This window comes from Euprymna scolopes, chromosome 29, assembly GCF_053919585.1.
Source record: "Euprymna scolopes isolate OS-2025 chromosome 29, ASM5391958v1, whole genome shotgun sequence".
NCBI classification, from domain to species: domain Eukaryota; kingdom Metazoa; phylum Mollusca; class Cephalopoda; order Sepiida; family Sepiolidae; genus Euprymna; species Euprymna scolopes.
Window position 1 is genome coordinate 25,345,459 of NC_136510.1, and position 13,595 is coordinate 25,359,053.

The following is a 13,595-nucleotide window of genomic DNA, read 5'->3' on the forward strand; positions in this document are numbered from 1 at the left end:
TGAACCTTGTCAAGGAGTGAGAGACTAGTAGCAGATGCACCAGCCCAGATGTGACAGCAATACTCCATACATGGGCGAATGGTGGCCTTATAGAGGTACAGGATACTTTCGGGTGTTAGTAGTTTTCTAGCACGGTAAAGACAGCCCACCTTTTTTGCAGCGGCCCTGGCAATGCCTTCAATGTAATTGTTCCAACTCATGTTTCCTGTGAACGTTAGGCCAAGGAGTTTGAAAGATGTACTCTCAGATAAAGAAGAACCCATTTTTTTATTATTATTATTATTATTATTATGATTATTATTATGAAATATCCACAAGTAGTGATTGCTACATACGGCTGGAACAAATCTTCGGCAGAGACATTTTTGTAGCAACCACCGTTTCAACACTCATGTGTATTAGAACGTGCAAAGTCACAATGTCGTGATTTAGCCACCCAACACACATTAATTAAGGAACTATGTTGCGTTCCGTGCATAGGGATAAAGCAATCAGGCTGGAATGTTCAAGAACATTTGTATTGTTGTGGACCAGGATATAATAATACCCTAACTCGCTACAAGAAAATAATGAAACGAATGGAATTGAAGGAAACAAAAACTCAATTGATGTATAAGATAAACGTCGTTTATTTACTGTTGAAAGAATGAACGTTTTAGATATAACGTGTTCATGTCCGTATGTCCGTGCGGGTGTAACCATCGTTCGTAGAGGACTGGCATTGTAGAAGGAAAAAGGAAATGTGTTTTCATCTCACGTTTGGGTTACTATCGTTTGTTTGCGCGTGGGAAGAGAAGTGAGTGATGTAGTGGAAATTGGAATGATAGTCCAGCGTGTAGACAAAGAAGAGGATAGAAGGTTGACGCCAGTTAGCAGTCAGCTACGCGAAGGTGTTCTCAGGGACCAGTAGTAGATAGAGAAAGAGTGTGAATGTGTACGTACGGTCTGTTAGCTTTTTGTCCCACATAGTAGCAAGTGGTGTGAGGTACGCGTGTGCGCGCGCATGCCGAAAAGGCATGCGGTCGGTCCGTAGACCGACCAGCTCAAAAGCTGGGCCGAAAAAAAGGAGTCACTTATTGCTCTTCCTTTTATACTCGTTTCCGGAGTGTCTTTTGCACATATGTGGATTTCCTTTGAAAGGGGAAGTGACGTTGTCCATGCGTGCGTGTGTGAGTACATGTGTGTACGTTAGCGTTTGTGTATATACACGTGAATGTGTGTGTATGTACGCGAACGTCAATATATGTACGTTTATGTGCGCATATGTATGCGACAAGTAATATAGCTTGAAATGTGAATGTGTGTTTGTGTGAGACTAGTTTTTTTTTTTGGTACTTGTGCAGTTTAATCAAGATATTAGAAAATGAAAATATCGAAAATGTTTACATTGTACATATTCGGTATGGAATGAAATTCTCTGAAAAAAATTTCACTTAATTTCATCAAGTAGTTTTTTTTTTTTTTTACAGCGAAAAAACAATTTGTTATGATACCGAGCAAAAGGTTTGATTCTTAGGAAAAAAAAAAGCTAGTATTAAAGATGGGGAGGGAGTGTCGGCGCTTTAAATTAAGTTATCTCCCCGTGGCATGTTCTAAAAATTCAAAGAAAAATTTTTTTAATTCAAAGATGTCTACCTTCAACGTGCTGTCATAAAAACATGTTTTCCTGCTGTAAGAAAAAAAAAAAAAAACTCGATCAAATTAAGTTAAATTTTTTTTCGGAGATCTTCAGTTCAAAACGGATGCGTACAATATAACCTTTTTTTTTTTTTTTCGATATTTTCATTTTTTAATGTCTTGATTAAACTGTACAAGTGTCGTTTTTTTTTCTCTTGTCTTCCCTGAGCCTGAATCTAAAAATAATTCCGCCCTTGGAAGGCGTTAAAATTCCCCCGTTATGAACTTGTGCATTCTTCATATGCGTGTGTGTTGAAAACGGTGATGGCTATGAAATGTTCCTGCCATATGTAGCAGTCACTACAAGTTATTTCCTTATGTGTTTACGTCACATGACAAAACAAATATGGCCGAAATCGTTTTTTTTTTTTTTCTTTGATTAATGGAAATACGTGTTTTCTAAAAAATGAACAATTTTAGCTTACATAATAACTGAAGAACGCGCATATTAGCAGGGGAGGTAATTCATTTTTTCAAAACTCAAAAACTTAATTCAAATTATGAGATATTTCCATTGTGTTTCTGTCACATGTAACAAAACAAACATGGCAAAATCATTGGGGTTTTTTTTTCAGCGCTTCTACATTACTAGCATAAGTGCCCGGCGTTGCTCTGGTGTTTGGAGGTGTATGTTGAGCAAAAAAAAAAAAAAATAGTGGTAGTAGGAAGGCAGGCTCGAACCCATACCACAAAGGAGGAAAAAAACGGAGAAAAAACCCTGACGTCTTTGCTGTTACGACCACCACCAAACCGGAAGTACGTTTTAATTAAGGCTAGACAATCGAAAGGAGAGGATGACTTTCGAAAATATCGGCGAAAAAAGTGACCCCCCCCCTGTAAAAAAGTGCCCAGTTGAAGGTGAAGATATTAATGTTTTTAGCCAATTTTCTGATATTTGTCGTCTGAAAGGTCAAACTTCAAAACGATACTGATCTTGTAAAAATTCGTTGTCTCTGTCGAAAGTTTTAGGCAGACATGCCACCATACATACATACATACATTTATATATTGGTAACTCAAATTTTCAACCCAAACTGATTAAAAAGCTTACCCTATCTCTGAATACCCTTTATGTGAAATTTCAAGTGTTTAGACCAGAAATTGTCTGAGTAATTTGGTAGAGACCGCAGAAGTAAAATATTTTTTTACTTTGACCCCTATTATGACCCCTTAACATTTGTTTTGGGCTCAAATTAAGTTATTAAGTTAGATTCATGTCCAAGGAACCTACATCTAAAATTTCAAGTGTTTACACCCAGAATTGGCAGAGGAGTTTGGTGGAGTTTTCAAAAGTCAAATCGTTGAACTTTGACCCCTTGACAGGCAAATTTCCGGCCGCTAACTGATTACAAAAGATTTTCTCAAATCGCAATACCCTGTATATCAAATTTTGAGTCTGTAGACTGAAAACTGACAGAGTTATTGTGTAGGGAAATGTACACAGACAGACAGACAAACACTTTCACAGATATATAGATAGGGACGATATAATAAAATGAATAAATGGAGTTTTCAGATAAAAAAACATTGGTTTCAACTTATTTTTTCTCAATTCTAATAAGTTACAATGGTAGCTTTCAAAATTACCTGAATATTACTGAATTATTAAAAAACAAAACAAAAAAAAACAACAACTTTAATCGTGGTAGCAGATGAAAAATTGTCGCCATCTTGTTTAAATAGAAATGGAAAAATACCTCCCTTTTGAACTCTCCTGTGTCTTACGATCGTTTTCATCAAATTCTATTTTTTTTTATTTTCTTTAATAAATAATTTTTTACATTATCAATTTTCGTAATTTTTGGATATAATCATCTTAAAAATACAAGGAATACGTAGACGCCATTGTTTTCAGTTTTACGGTTTTCAAAATTTTGTCCTAATAGTGTAGAAGTGCCTTTTTTTTCTTTGAATAATGGAAATACGTGTTCTATGTAATATTCAAAAAATATTTAACTAATTGTGACATGGCAAATAGAGTCCCTGACTATCAGGCGGATAACGTCAGCCCAGATAAAACGCTTACCTCCAGCACCCTTACTAGTGACATGGCTACAAGGATAGATCTGAAATGGAACACATACATCAAATCCGTTGCCAAGACAGCTGGAAAAATGGTGGTATTCCTCTAGCGATCCAGTAAATATCTCACTGCTAATGCAATTCTCTATCTATATAAGAGCCAGGTACATCCAAGGTGGAGTACTGTTGCCACATCTGAACAAGAGCTGCTAGAAAGGACTTATCCTGCCTTGATAGAGTTCAAAATAGACTTTGTAGCCTCGTAGGGGATGTCCTTTTCTCTTTCCTGCAACCTCTTTCTCACAGAAGAGATGTTGCGAGTTTGTCTCTGCTTTATCGTTATTTTCATGGCAAGTGCTCGACTGAGCTTCAATCTATGGCCCCCCTCGCCAATCTTTCACAAGAAACACTTGCCTAGCTGAAAAACACTATCAATAATTTCCCCCACTCTTTATCTGTGTTTAAATCAGAACGTAGATTTTATGAACAAAGCTTCTTCCTTAGAACTGCATGCCTGTGGAACTGTCTTCCGTTTTCCTGCTTTCCAACTGACTACAATATGGTTGTCTTCAAGTCCAATGTAAACAAGTTCTTGATGAGCCGTTCAATTGAAGTTAACAAATTTACCGAATTTCCATTACTAACGATTACTATATTGCCCAATTGACTAATGTATACTCTTTAACCCTTATCCTCGAGTGGCCTCAAGGCCTTGATGCCATAGGTGATGCCTATGAAAAAAAAAAAGAATAACATTGTTTATTGTTAAAACTAATAAAAAAAAGTAGGGTTTGTATTACAATCCGCAGAGGTTTTTATTTAAATGTAAAATGTTTGGTTGATTTGGAAAACCAGTAATATTGAATGCTACTAAAGAACAAGAAAAAAAATGGCTGCGATGTCTTTGAAGCCTTGACAAAAACTTGCAAAATAAGAAATAAAACAAAATGAAGATAGAAACCCACCCAATAAATAGTAATTGTCTGTATTTTTTAGATGAGGTGTTTTCATTGATTGAGATTGTCGGACTGACTTCCTCATCTTGGTTGTTATTGTCACAACGTTTCGGCCGTTTTGCCCTCCGGCCTTCGTCAGGTGTTTTGTATCGAACTGGGGAACCGTTTGTTAGGAGTCTCGAACCCAACCCTTTATTATTATTACGGGGGTACCGTGTTCGGACTCCAGCTAGGCTGATTCTCTGTTTTGAATGCTACTTTTTCACTGCCTTCGTTCAGGATTGAACTCAGCACCTTTGGGTAACTGTAAACTTTGATACAACGTCTAGAACCAATAAATATTACTATGATATTTATGTGGCGAGTTTCTACCACCATTTCTTTTATTTAGTGATTATCAAGACGGTCACTGTCTGAGAAGCAAGCATGAATTGATGAGTGATGTATTGCTATGGACTCCACGACACGGACGCGCAAGCAAAGGACGACCTAGATCCACGTACATCCAGCAGATAGCAGCAAGCAACGCCAACTGTGAACTTAAAGATCTGAGGTAGCTAGGAAACTCTGGAGAGGAAGAATCACATTGGTCTGAGCAAGGAGTCCGTGATCATCATGAAGAAGAAGAAGACGAAGAAGAAGACCTCAAAGGTGTAAAGAGACGTCATCGCCATTTTTTGTAGCATTTAATATTACTTGTTTTTCAGACTAAATAAATATTTTACATTAAATAAAAACACTAAAAATTTATCCAGTTATGTAGAAAAGTAACTTATCTTGGCTTTGATAACATTTATGTATTTTTTTATGTATTTTTTTTTTTTAATTTTTTTTTTTGACAACTTTTTCGTATCTCTGGATTGTAATAGCAACCCAAAAAGTAAGTACAGGGTGAATCACGGGAAACAAATGTTTTTAAAGAAAAGCAGGGTTTGTATTACTGTACACAGATTCGAAAAAGTTGTCAAAAAACAAATATATAACAAATAAATGTTATCAAAAGCAAGATAAGTTACTTTTCTACCAAACTGGATATATTTTTCATGTTTTTATTCAATTTAACATGTTTATTCAGCTTGAAAAACATGCAGTGTTTACCGATGTATTGGAAAATTCAAAATGGCGGCCGACTCTCTCTTAAACACGGTAAGTTCGGGAAAAGGTCTTATAAATAATAAACTAGACAAAATACTGTTAGAAATTCGCTCAATATATATTACCGTGACATAGGTTGACATATATTCGGCGGGTTTTTAATAGTATTTTGTCTAGTTTATTATTTATAGCACCTTTTCCCGAACTTACCGTGTTTAAGAGAGAGTCGGCCGCCATTTTGAATTTTCCAATACATCGGTAAACACTGCATGTTTTTCGAGCTGAATAAATGTTATATTGAATAAAAACACAAAAAATATATCCAGTTTGGTAGAAAAGTAACTTATCTTGCCTTTGATAACATTTATTTGTTATATATTTGTTTTTTGACAACTTTTTCGAATCTATGTGTACAGTAATACAAACCCGAAAAGCAATTCAAAATCAATTACAAACTAAAACAAAATTTAATGTAAAAGATAAACAAATAACAACAAACAAAACGGCATCTTAAGTAGGGTTAAAGACTACCTTCTCCACTCCTTATCCAGTACTCAATGAGAACAAGAGTGTTCTAAAAACATCCGTTTCCCGTGACCCACTGACCCACCCTTTTCCCTGTGACCCAGACCCACCCTGTAGTTATGTTTTTTTTTTTTTTTTTAATGAAAACTCAATGAGTTGTATTACTGTACATAGATTCGAAAAATTTGTCAAAAAAACAAATAAATGTTATTAAAGGCAAGATAAGTTACTCTTCTACCTAACTGGAAAAGTTTTTAGTAGTTTTACTCACTTTAAAAAAAAGTGTAATTGGTTCGAAAATCATGCAGTGTTTAATCTATATATTTGAAAAAGGGAAATGGCGGCATACTCGCTGTTGAACACGGTAAGTTGTGCAAAATGAATTCAAACAAACGAATTATACAAAATTCTGTTAGAAACCCACTGACTATATGTCCGCCTATGTCACGGTAACATATATTGAGTGAGTTTCTAACAGTATTTTATATAATTTTTTTGTTTAAACTCGTTTTCCCAAACCTTCCGTGTTTAACAGCGAGCATGCCGCCATTTTTCTTTTTCAAATATATGGATAAACACTGCATGATTTTCGAAGCGATTACACATTTTAAAATAAGTAAAACCACTAAAAACTTTTCCACATAGGTAGAAGAGTAACTTATCTTGCCTTTGATAACATTTATTTGTTATATATTGGTTTTTTTTTAACCATTTTGTCGAATCTATGTGTGTATAGTAACACAAACCCAACTCAATTTTCCGGCGGATTTCGTTACAATAAAGAAGTACTTTTATGAAGATCGAAAAGTCGAACACTGCAGTGACTGAATGATTATCGTCCCTTGTTCGTAACAGTTTCCAACTGTTTTTATGTTTCTTTACTTTTTTTTTTTTTTTTTACATAGGCGTCACCACTTATCAAGGCCGATAGGCCAATCAAGGATAAAGGTTAAAGAGTGTACAGTAGTCAAAAGGACAATATAGTAATCGATAGTAATGGAAGTTCGGTCAATTTGTTAACTTAACTGGAACGGCTCATCAGAAACTTGCTTACGTTGGACTTGAAGACAACCATACTATAAACAGCCGGAAAGCAGGAAAACGGAAGACAATTCCACAGGCGTGCAGTTCTAAGAAAGAAGCTTTGATCATGGAATCTATGTTTAGGTTTAGGCACAGATTAAGAGTGGAGGGGGGGAATTATTGATAGTGTTTTCAGCTAGTCGAGTGTTTCTTGTGAAAGTTTGGCGAGGGGGGACCATAGATTGAAGCTCAGTCGAACACTTTCCATGAAAATAACGATAAAGCAGAGACAAACTCGCAACATCTCTTCTGTGAGATAGAGGTTGCAAGGAAGAGAAAAAGACATCTCCCACCAGACCACAAAGTCTATTTTGAACCCTATCAAGGCAAAACAAGTCTTTTCTAGCAGCTCCTTCCCATGTGTGGCAACAGTATTCCATCCTTGGACGTATATGGCTCTCATATAGATAGAGAATTGCATCAGCAGTGAGATATCTACTGGATCGATAGAAGGATCCGACCATTTTTCCAGCGGCCTTGGCAACAGATTTGATGTACGTATTCCATTTAAGATCAGGAGTAAAGGTCAAGCCCAGAAGCCTGTCAAAACGTGAGGCCTCCCCAAGACGAGAGCCATTCATTTTAATTGATGCCAGATGGGGATCAGAACGTTGATGATGTAAAGAGAGAAGCTTGGTTTTAGATGCATTAAAAGTAACCAGATACTCTTTTCCCCATTGTACAACGTGATCAGGATAAGAGAACTTGGTCGTTTACTGTCTTAGATGTGCTACCATAAATGGTAGTGTCGTCAGCATATGTCTACAAATGATGTAAGGATGTGATTTGGAAGATCATTCATGTAGATCAAGAAAAGAGTTGGGCCCAGGATGGACCCCTGAGGGACACCAGCATTAATACTGTGAGCTTCTGATTTTTGCCCATCAACTACTACTCTTATGAACCTATCAGAGAGAAATGATTTAATAATTGAGAAGACATTTCCAGCTATACCATAGCTGGAGATCTTGTGAAGTAAACCTTTATGCCATACTCTATCAAAGGCCTTAGATATGCCAAGAGCAATTGCCCTAGAAAGGTTGCCTCTGTCGAAAGATTCGCTAATCCTATAAGATATAACTGTAAGCACATCTGCTGTAGATCTAGCAGAATGGAAACCATATTGTGTGTCACTAGGAAGGTTATTTTTGGCGAGATGGTTGATTACATCTCTATTTAACAGATTCCAGCAACTTACTCATGACGCACAGGAGACTTACTGGCTTGAACTGAGAGGAGGATGAACAATCACCTGAATTCTTAAATACAGGGCATACTGATGAGATTTTCCAGGGTGATGGGAAGCAATTCTCCTTAAGACCATGTTTAAACAGTTTTGTAAGTATGGGCACTAGTTCTGGTTGAAGTTTTTTGAGTACTGTAATTAGAATACCGTCATTGCTTTACTGGAATCAAGGTTTTTGATTAGCTTCGCAACATCACATACAGATATTTGTATATCACATAGCGTATTTTCTGATACAGGAGGAAATATTGGGGGTTGGCGGCCTTGGTCGCAAAGGGTAGAATTAGCTGCAAAGTTCTTGGCAAAGAGTTTGGCTTTGTCTGATGCTGACGAGATTAACTCAGGTCCATTGATGATAGTTGGGATAGAGCACACGCTTCTGTTCAGGATTCTGTTCACTATTTGCCAAAACTGGTGGGAACCAAACCGCTGCTCAGCTACTTTGGACTTGACGGACTGAGCATACAACTCTCTTACGTTCTTTATTACTTTCTTACAATGGTTGCTGGCAGTCCTGAAAGCGGTTTTAGTTTCCATACATCTATTACGTTGGAAGCAGTGGAAAAAGTGATTTCTGTGCGCAATAGCAGCAGCACATTCTGGAGAAAACCATGGCTGGCTGTTAGGTTTTTGCTGGAACTTTTTCGAAGGTATGAAATGGTCTATACCTACAATTAACCATTCCGTCAGGTCTGATACTATAGATGACACATCCTTTTTAAACATGGAACACAGAGGAAGATCCGATATAAATGTACGGAAACTATTCCAGTCAGCCATAGTGTATCGATATACTGTACGATGGAGAGGTACATCTAAGGACTTATTACATTCCATTTTTATCTTAATTGATACAACTGAGTGGTCAGAAGATCCAAGAGGAGACAGAACGGAAACTGAACATAGTTCAGGGCAAGTTGTAAGAAAAAGGTCTAGGAGACTCGCATACTGGCCGTCATTGTCGGGCACACGGGTGGGTTCGTGAACAATTTGAGTGAGGTCATAAGCAATGGAGAAATCATGACAGAACCTCCTCTCATCATCGGTCTTGTTTGAGTGGATCAACCATTCCACATAGTGAACATTGAAGTTTCCACACACGTGAATGTTAGCTGAAGGATATGCTGATAGAACTTGGTCAATTTTCTCAGATATGCTTTTAAAGATAGTAACTCCGCTGTTATGGGGGCGATAGAGAGTAAATATAAATGCCGTAGTGTGAGCTAGTGCTACTCGGAAGCACATATAGGGTAAGTTAGGATCTTCTCTGGAGATGTCCCTACCACATGGAAAGCCATCTTTTATATAGGCACATATTCCATGCTCATGACGATCTTGGGGGTCAGATTTGGAAGTTAGGTTAGAGTATCCTTTAATCACGAACTCATTTAGGGAAATAGTCTGTCCAATTCCAGTTTCGCTTAAAAATAAAAGGTCTGGTTTAGTCTCCTGTAATTGGGCTTCAACCTCTGGAAGGTTAGAACGTAGACCCCTGATGTTGGAGAAGGAGACATGGTAGTGGGGGTCTACATTGGAAGTTTCAGATCCGGGTTTAATCGTGTATTTTTTATTGAAACTTGTCATGATGGAATTTTGGAGTTTGTGGACTAGGTCATCAGACTTGCTTAGAGCAGGACAGAGAGGGGAAACTAAGAGAAAAGTAACAAAGAATTTTTTTTTTTTTGTAGAACATAAGGTAAAGCCATAACAATTACCCACTAATATGGCATCGAGAGGCCCCACCAGATGCTACTGCATGGTCCAGAATCCATTCACCAAATGGCAATACAGCAGCCCCAGTACTTTGCAGCTGCTGATAGGACAGCCTCCTTAGTGGTTAATCCAAGGTTCGGGTCCCTGACTATCAGGCGGATAACGTCAGCCCAGATAAAACGTTTACCTCCAGCACCCTTACTAATGACATGGCTACAAAGATAGACATAGAAACAGAAAATTTCTGCCATTTGTCAACTGTTCACGCAAAATACTGCCAACCTAGCATACAGCTTTTTCTTCTCCCTCTGTCAGAAAAATCACTCATTAAAAAATGAGGACTGAGTGACAAATAAAGAGAAGTGAGAGTAACGGGAGCTGCCGATATATATATTGAAAATAGAAAAGAGGCTTGCCTTTTTTTCTGTTCTTGGCCTTCGGGCCAGGATCAAAGTGTAGTATCTAGACGAGATTGGGAGGGTTCTACTAACCACTCCCCCCCCCCCGCCCTCGACAAAAATGAATTATCGTATCATCATTGTTATCTTTTGTTTTTACACGGAAATAAAACGTTTTAAACAATTGGGTGCCAAGTAGGACGTCCCCACGTACGAAAAGGCAAATGCGGTATTATGGTGAAAGAAGATTCTAGCTAAGAAACTTTTGCTTAGTTCTAGAATGACAAGGATGACCAACGACCCCCATCTGCCCCCCTTTTGAGTTGGCCTTGTGCCTAAGTTTTTTGTTCATGTTTTTTTTTTTTTGCCTGAATAAAAGATTTAATATCTCAAAATGTAGTATCTGCCGGAACAGATACTGCAAGCAAAGACCATATGTGGGGGTAACCCCACATATCAGACCTTGGTCAATGTAGGGGCAACCCTTCATACCAATCGGCACTATCCAGCTCCCATTTCCCACCCTTCGGGAGCTGGTCTCCCTTCTCCCTTCCTCTCTCCACATTAAAAATCGGCCTTGTGCCTAATTCGCTCGGTGGATGAGCAAATAAATATCTGGCCTTCGGGTCGGGATCAAAGTGTAGTATCTGTTCCGGCAGATGCTGCAAGCTAGGACTAGCTATGACTAGCAAAGACCAGATGTGGGGGCAACCCCACATGCCTGACCATTAACCAGCTCCCATTTCCCACCTCTCGGGAGTTGGTCCCCTTTTTCCCTTCCCCCTCCCTTCACTCCTCACATTAAAAATCGGCCTTGTGCCTAATTTGCTCGGTGGGGGAGCAAATAAACACCATCTGTTCCGGCAGATACTGCAAGCTGGGACTAGCTATGACTAGCAAAGACCAGATGTGGGGGCAACCCCACATGCCTGACCATTAACCAGCTCCCATTTCCCACCTCTCGGGAGCTGGTCCCCTTTTTCCCTTCCCCCTCCCTTCACTCCTCACATTAAAAATCGGCCTTGTGCCTAATTTGCTCGGTGGGGGAGCAAATAAATACCATCTGTTCCGGCAGATGCTGCAAGCTATGACTAGCTATGACTAGCAAGGACCAGATGTGGGGGCAACCCCACATGCCTGACCATTAACCAGCTCCCATTTCCCACCTCTCGGGAGCTGGTCCCCTTTTTCCCTTCCCCCTCCCTTCACTCCTCACATTAAAAATCGGCCTTGTGCCTAATTTGCTCGGTGGGGGAGCAAATAAACACCATCTGTTCTGCAGATGCTGCACTAAAGATAATTTGTACCAGTCAATGGAGGGGAAACCCTCTATACTGGGACAATTATTATTTTTGGTAACTAGAGTGCCCCCTTTTTGCCTACTTTTAGGGGAGCTGGTATTTACCCCACATTAAAAACGGCTTTGTGCCTATTTTGCTTTGGTGAGGAAGCAAATAAATACATACTTATATATTGAAAATATAGTGCATAATTTTATTTATTTATTTTTTTTTTTTCTGACTGGTTTCTTTTCAGTATTGGCGTGTTATAGTTTTTATTAAATTTTCATACCAAAGAAGGAACAGTGTCACTTTGATGTATGGGGCTACTATCTGGGACATAATTGGCAGGGATACTATGTAGGGAGTTGGGCAGCAAAATCTCTGTTCACACTACACTTGAACTTCTTCATGTCAGTACAGTCAAAGAAGTAGGAAGCCGGAAGGGAATTCCAAAGTCTAGCAGTCCTAGGAAAGAAACTATTAGACTAGAAGACTTTCTGGCATCTGGGGATCTCTACTATGTAGGGGTGGGATTTTGGTGTTTGTTGGGGGCGGGAGGAGGTATTTATGTAGAGGAGGGTACAAGAGCTTGTAGTTCATTGAAGCACCTACCATTAAAATACTTATAAAACAGGTAAAGAGATGCAACATTTATTTATGGTTTCGGAGATTCAAAAAAGTGTTAAAAATTAAAATATATAACAAATTAATGTTATCAAAATCAAGATAAGTTACTTTTCTACCTAATTGGATAATTTTGTAGTGTTTTTATTTAATGTAACATGTTTATTCAGCTCGAAAAACAGTGTTTACCGATGTATTGGAAAATTTAAAATGGCGCCGGACTCTCTTGAACAAGGTAAGTTTAGGAAAATGAGTTAAAATAAAAAAACTATACAAAATGCTGTTAGAAACGCGCTCAATATATATCACCATGACATGGGCTGACATATATTCAGTGGGGTTTTAACAGTATTTTGTATAGTTTTTTATTTTTAACTTATTTTCCCAAACTTACCGTGTTCAACAGAGAGTCCGACGCCATTTTAAATTTTCCAATACATCAGTCAACACTGTTTTTCGAGCTGAAAAACACATTACATTAAATAAAAACATGAAAAAATTATCCAGTTAGGTAGAAAAGTAACTTATCTTGCCTTTGATAAACATTTGTGATATATTTGTCTTTTGACAACTTTTTCGAATCTATGTGTACAGTAAAACAAACCCAATGATAGATAAGTTACTCTTCTACTTACTTGGAAAATAATTTGGTGGCTTTACTCATCTTAAAACATTTATTTGGTTTGAAAAACATAGTGTCGAGCATCAGATGAGAACAAGAAAAATGGCTGCGAATTAACGCCTAAATATTCAAAGTTTTGAAAATGACTTTAAAATAAAAAATTATACAAGATACTGCTAGAACCCCCCCCCCCAATATGTTACGATAACATGAATACATTGAAAAAACTTTGGTAAAAAAAAAAAAAAAAAAAAAAAAAAAGCAAGAATTATTGGATAAATTAGATTGGGGGATCAATTTCACATACTAGTTTAATGTAAAATGATCACTCATTTTCTGGCCAGATAGCAT

At 37.8% G+C, this 13,595-nt stretch overlaps 1 long non-coding RNA gene across 1 annotated transcript; it reads right to left on the reverse strand.

The window, feature by feature from the left end:
* Positions 1-605: 605 nt before the first annotated feature.
* Positions 606-6,312, reverse strand: LOC145252551 (uncharacterized). The gene is made up of 2 exons (XR_013863616.1): positions 5,961-6,312; positions 606-1,669 (listed from the first exon to the last, which is right to left on the reverse strand). It is a non-coding gene; the product is annotated as an uncharacterized LOC145252551 (long non-coding RNA).
* Between the last annotated feature and the right edge of the window lie 7,283 nt (positions 6,313-13,595).